Here is a 6,633-nt window from a genome sequence, read left to right on the forward strand (position 1 = left end):
TATGGAGAGAGCGATGACCCCCAGCCTCACAGACTAACTTTTATAGAGCAAAAGCCATGTGGTTAAGTCTCGCCACACACAGGTGGCCAATGAGATTGTAACACAGAGAAAGTGGCATAGTCATGTTAGGTCACATGCAAGTGGCCAACTGAATTACAATTTACCCTATAGGAGCTGTTTGAACTAGCCTATCACTCTGGTCAGAATTGGCACCCAAGTTTGGCACCCAAAAGGCAGGGTTTATATTCTTTGGTGGTTAGGGAGGTAGTATGTATGCTTTTTACTGATTGGATGTCTCCACTTGGCCTGACTCGTCCTTGTATTCTGGGCTTTGTTATCAGGAACTGGCCAACCATATTTTACTGGTTTCCCGGACTTGCTTCTAAGTAAGTTCCTCTGGGGGGGCAGGGTCAATTTAAGTTTACTGCACAAACAACAAAATGGCTGTTTAACCAAGATGGAGTCACTTTGGCTAAGTAGGCCCTTACAGAACAACTTGGACCTGACTTTGACAAGGATGGTTTTCCCTAGGGACACCGGAGGAAGCAGCTGGATGAGGGAGGGTTTCGTAGAGTTTGCAGACAGCAGACACAGCCAGGCTCTTCCAGAAACACCCTTCGCCATCCTCCTGGGGAGGTTTATGTCCCCTGGGCCCTCTGCAGTGTTCTGGAGATGCCAGCTAGAAGCCTGTGGAGTGCAAAGGCCCAGAAACAGCTGTGGCTGCTTCCTGCTGGCTGGCTTGGAATGAGGGGGGGCTCATGCTGGTCTTCAGGGAATCGAGGTCAGTGAGCTAGATGAATGGCCACCCCGAGTTCCCTTCTGTGTTGTCTGTGATGGCTGGCAGCTCCGGGCCCAAGAGTTAAGGCTCTGGGACAGAGACCACACAGCCCACAATGCTTAAGATCCTTTCTACCTGGCCTTTCCAGGAAAAGTCTGGCAAGCTTTGCTCTAAAAGAGAAAAAGAGAAAGAATGAAGCAATGAGGAAGGGCTAAACAAAGAAGGAGCTCTTGAAAAGGACTGGAAGAAGGGAGTCGTAGCAGAGAGGACTGTGGGGAGGTTCTCATACACGAAGAAGGCTGGGAACCCAGCACCCAAGTAGAGTTGCCTGACTAGCCACAGAGACATAGACGTCTTTACTTGCTATTCTATGAAAAAATGTGCAACCACACACCTGAGAGAACTGTAAGATTGAAACTATGTACTTCTGTTTGTACCTGTCACCATGGACAAAGACAAAAGACTGACGCTCGGCTGTGTTGGCAAGTATGTGGGGAAACAGGGAGTCGCGTGCTGTTGGTGAGTGTACAGTGGTACATTTTCTATAGGGGAGGCCTGGGCCTTCAAACGGGATTGTTCCATCTAAAAAAATCTCCCTGAGGGGCGCCTGGGTGGCTCAGTGGGTTAAAGCCTCTGCCTTCGGCTCAGGTCATGATTCCAGGGTTCTGGGATCGAGCCCCGCATCGGGCTCTCTGCTCAGCAGGGAGTCTGCTTCTTCCTCTCTCTCTCTGCCTGCTTGTGATCTCTGACTGTCAAATAAATAAATAAAATCTAAATAAATAAATAAATAAAATCTCCCTGTAAAAAAAATAAAAATAAATTTAAATTTAAAAATTTTTAAAATCTCCCTGTAAAACAGACCTTCCGTTCAGCTCTGCCGTGATTGTTCAGGAATGATCTGGGATGATGAACGATTCCTGTCACTGGCTGGCAGGCAACTGGGGTCTCCAGAACATACAGGGGGTCTGAGGGGGCATGAACCTTCTTGTGAGTGCAGCAAAGGAAATTTTTTGAAGACCTAAATGGATGCTCACCTCAGCAACAACGTCCAGTTTATCCTTCGGGCAGAGATGGCGGCTGAATCTCCAGCTCCCTGTGGTCTTCCTAGAGTTTGAAGAAGATTTTAAAGAAGGGGAAATAACATCATTGTATGCTGATAAGGCAGATTCGATGGAAAGAATAAAAATTAATGTTGCAGCAGAGAGGATAGCTGGGGAGTGTTCTCAAGTATGACAGAAGGGTGGGGACGCTTCTGTCTTTCACCTACGCGTAAGGAACTTGTTCCCTCCGCTGTGTCTGATGCATTTCTTGCCAGTCACCTTCACCTTTGAAGGTAATGACTCAGAGGGTAATATCTACCAACTTTTACAATGTGGGTACATTTTGAGCAAGCAACAGCACTCCTGCCAATTCATGCTACCCATGCTTTTCAGACATGAATGAGGATCTTCATTGCAGCATTCTCTCTAATAGCAAGAAACTGGAAACCCCCTAAATACCCATTAAGAATCTACTTAAGGGGTGCCTGGGTGGCTCAGTGGGTTAAGCCGCTGCCTTCAGCTCGGGTCATGATCTCAGGGTCCTGGGATCGAGCCCCGCATCGGGCTCTCTGCTCAGCAGGGAGCCTGCTTCCCTTCCTCTCTCTCTGCCTGCCTCTCTGCCTACTTGTGATCTCTCTCTGTCAAATAAATAAATAAAATCTTAAAAAAAAAAGAATCTACTTAAACATCATGGTACATCCCCTCCACTGTGCAGACATTGAAAAAAAAAAAAGAGAGAGAGAGAGCGAGAGACTTTACATAAACTGATGTAGAAGGATTTCCAAAATTTTATGTTGAGTGAAAAAGAGGTAGGTCAAGAACAGATATGTTAAACAGGTATTGATCAATTTCCCTCAGTGTGGTTCAAGGGTGAAGATAATTGGTGAAAGGTATCATCAGAGTCAGGCAAAAGATAACACATATGATAAAATGTCCAGAAAAATCTCTGGAAAGATATCAGAGGAAAAACAACAACAACAACCACCAACTGCCCTAGAACTTTCAACAGTGATTACCTTGTAAGGAAAGTGGAGGGATGGAGGCTATACCCTTTTATATGTTTTTGAATGCTGAATGCATGAACGGCATTCAAAAAAGAATATATTGAAAAGAATACACATTTTGATAGAAAAAACAGTGAAGGGAGCCCTTATTAAGTTCTTAAGTAAGGGAAGGACATAACAGGATCAAAACTGTTTTAAAGATTAGTCGGGGGTGGGGGGACTGTTACGCACGGAGTGAACTGAAGGAAGAATTATAGTGGAGACCGTCAAGTTATTGAAGTATCCCATGCTTGAGGTGTTCATGGGTCTAGACTAGAGAGGAAATGAAAGGAGGTTGAGAGGCTGAGACCAGACCATTTGGCAGAAGTCAGAGAGATCTGCTTCAGCTTCATATGAAGAAGAGGGGTCGGAAGATTGGAGCTACTGATGGTGGGAAAAAAAAAGGGAAATTACCTAACATGATGGTGTTTACACAAAAGCTGGACAATTATATGATAAAAGTATCGTAAACATAAGTCAAGTGCTCAACAGTGAGTGGGACAGACTAGACAGTGCCTGAGATCTCTGCCCAACGCTGAAATTTCATGATGTTATGAGCAAGGCTTAGGGATACCCAAAATTCAGCAGCAGAGGAGGGAAGGAATCAGAGGAGTGACAACACAGCTTTGAGGGAGTGCAGGACATTTGTCACCTTCAAAGAATGAAGGTCGTAAACAAGGATCGGGATGCAAAGATTGGGGAGCAAATGGTGGGATTTGTTGCTGAGGTGGGAGAGCCATTGGATTTCACAGAAAGATGGAGTTACATGAAGTCTCCACTGCACTCCATTATTGCAGATCTATGTAAGAGTAGTTTTCATACTTTGCTGGTAGACGTTCGAGGGATGTTTTTTTTTTTTTTTTTTTTTTTTTTTTAATGGTGAAAGTGGACACAGAAGAACAGAGTTTGGAAACACCGTGGTTAATAGAAAGGAGAGTAAAGACTTGCAATTACACATACGCTGTGCTACTAAGCGATCCCACAGCCGGATGTCTTGTTCATTTTTTCAGTCTTTTCTGTCTCTGTGATTAGTTTTCCACTCCTATTACAGTTTCTATTGCTGTCTCTTCAAGTACACTAATCTTCTCTTCTTTCCTCTCTAATCTGCTGTCAACTTCAGCTAGTGTATTTTTTCCATCTCAGATATGATATTTCTGATCTGCAGAAGTCCAATTTTAGATGATCCTTGTTGCTCCTTATCATGCTCCATCTTTCTTCTACCTTCTTGAACAGATGGGATAGAGTTATAGTAACTGTTTTAATGTCCTCCTATCATCATTTAGAAAGAACACTTTCTATAAATTGATTTTTTTTCCTCCTTATTATTACGGGTCATATTTTCCGGCTTCTTTGCATGCCTAGTAAATTTTGATTGAAGGCCAAATGTTATACATTTTACTTTGTTGGGTGCTGGTTATATTTTGACTCCTACAAATATTCCTGGCCAGGGGATGCCCGGCTGACTCAGTCGGTAGAGAATACGTCTCTCCATCTTGAGGTTGTGAGTTCAAGCCCCACGTGGGGCATATATATGTATTTTTCTTCTTGGCCTTTTCCTGGGACACAGGTTAAGTTACTTAGAAATAGTGTGATCTTTCTGAAGCTTGCTCTTAAATTTTGCTATTCAGGACCAGAACAACTGTTATTCTAGCACTACCATGTGCTTTATTTAATGTCTCTCGAATTACAGTTTCCACTCTGGTGGTGGAAGTAGGAACTATTCTCTGCTCTCTGTGAGCTCTAGAGATTGTTCCCTCTACTTCCCCCAGAAGGTTCTTTCCTACTACTCAGGTGGTTTCCTCATAAACTGAGTCTCAGATGGAGACCTGAAGAAGACCTTCTGCAGATTTTTGGAGTTCTCCCCCTATGTTGTTCTCCTGTTTCTCATATTGTGCCCTGTGGAGTCTAGCTACCTTGACTTCTCTGGCCTCCTTGAGCCATCTCTATACCTCAGGAGACCCACTGAGCTCTGACTGAGTTACCCTTCCTTGAGTGGTGGCCTGGAAACATTTTCAGGGGAAATCACAGGGTCCACCTCACCTTTGTCTCCCATTTTTCACAGATCACCATCCTGTGCTGCCTGATGTCCAATTTCTGAACACCATTATTTCAGAAATAATTTTAATATATTCTGTATGATTTCTTATTTCAAATGGGAAGTGTTAACACACAAAATTCAACTGAGGAAATTGTGAAGACCTTACTGGTTTCATTCAATGGTTTATCAATAGGACAGCCTCCATTCTATTATCTAGAAAGGATCTCTGAGGACCTGGGCAAAATGAAAAACTTTCTTGGCTGAAAGGAGCAGGAAAGGAAAGTTATACTAGGAAAAAAAAAAAAAGTTTGTTTGTTATCACAAGGCCACTTTCCTTTAGGGGAAGTCAGGAGTCTGTCAGGCACATTACCTAAGTAGGGCTGATTAGATGATTCCTGATTGACTGACTTAAGATTCCATTTCAGAGAGAGCCAAAGCTGTAATTAAGTCTTGTTTTGGTGACATGGGACTGAGCATAACTGACTGTTCAAATCCTGTTGTTTTTAATGGAAGGTAAATCTGATCCGTTACTCCCTCTTGACTGGAAACAAACTCTAGCAAGCTCTTTATTTTAGATAATACTAGCTAAGTGTTGTAGATTTCTTCTGTGGTAAAAATCGACTATATTTACTTCTCTTATCTAATATACATAAAAACCAGAGATGATTTTCATCCTGTTTCTCCACTGCTCCGCCTACACAGTCGGTTTTAGATTCTACCACCAGAGGGCACCTCGGCTACATGTTAACCTCTACTTGCAAATCAGTATTAAATAAATAATTTTATATCTGGGACATTCTTGTTCATTTAGTAGGAGAATTATAGTGCCAGGCTTGAAATATGCTGTGAGCCTACCTGATCCTTTTGTCTCCTTTAACAGATGTCCAGGATACAGCATTCGTTTCTCCTCTACACTCTCCAACCCTTTCCCCTTCCTATGCTATGCCAGGACCTTGTAATTGTAAAAATTCCCCACAACTGGGGCACCTGGGTGGCTCAGTCAGTTAAGCATATACTTTCGGCTCAGGTCATAACCCCGGGGTTCTGGGATCGAGTCCCACATCGGGTTCATTGCTTGGTGGGGAGCCTGCTTCCCTTTCTGCCTGCAGCTCCCTGTCAAATAAATAAATAAAATTTAAAAAAAAAATTTTCCCACAACTTCTCCTAGGGTCCTTTCACCCCCCAAAGAGTACATTTAGTGTCATGGCTGCACATCCTTTTCCAGGTGGCTTCTAAGTAGGAAGCAATGGAATCTAGGCATATTTCCAGAAACCTGGACCCCCTCTGCTCCTGGAGAGCTTATCATCATTGCAAACTCAGTGTGTTCAGATCCTCAATATTTGCTCTCCCCTTTGTTTACCCTTCTAGTTTTCTCAAACGGGTATTTTTTTAATCAATTTTATTGAGGTATAGTTTACATATGAAGGAGAACAGAATTTGTCACTCCACCATATGCCTCTTAGACATAAAGATTAACTTGGTCTGGTTATTTTTGAGAAACAGGAGATACAGGAGTAGCTCTGAAAAACCTGAAGAAGCTATCTTTTGTAAAAGATATTTACATTTATAAGGGAAATCACCATCTGTCACAGTCTCTCCCGCTTTGTACCAGGAAAACAAAAATGACTGAAACTATGGAAACTTAACAACAGAGAAGGTAGCAACTTAAATCTACTTAAAAACCTTACCTCGGGGTGCCTGGGTGGCTCAGTGGGTTAAAGCCTCTGCCTTTTG

This window comes from Lontra canadensis, unplaced genomic scaffold, assembly GCF_010015895.1.
Source record: "Lontra canadensis isolate GAN:19392208 unplaced genomic scaffold, GSC_riverotter_1.0 scaffold31, whole genome shotgun sequence".
NCBI classification, from domain to species: domain Eukaryota; kingdom Metazoa; phylum Chordata; class Mammalia; order Carnivora; family Mustelidae; genus Lontra; species Lontra canadensis.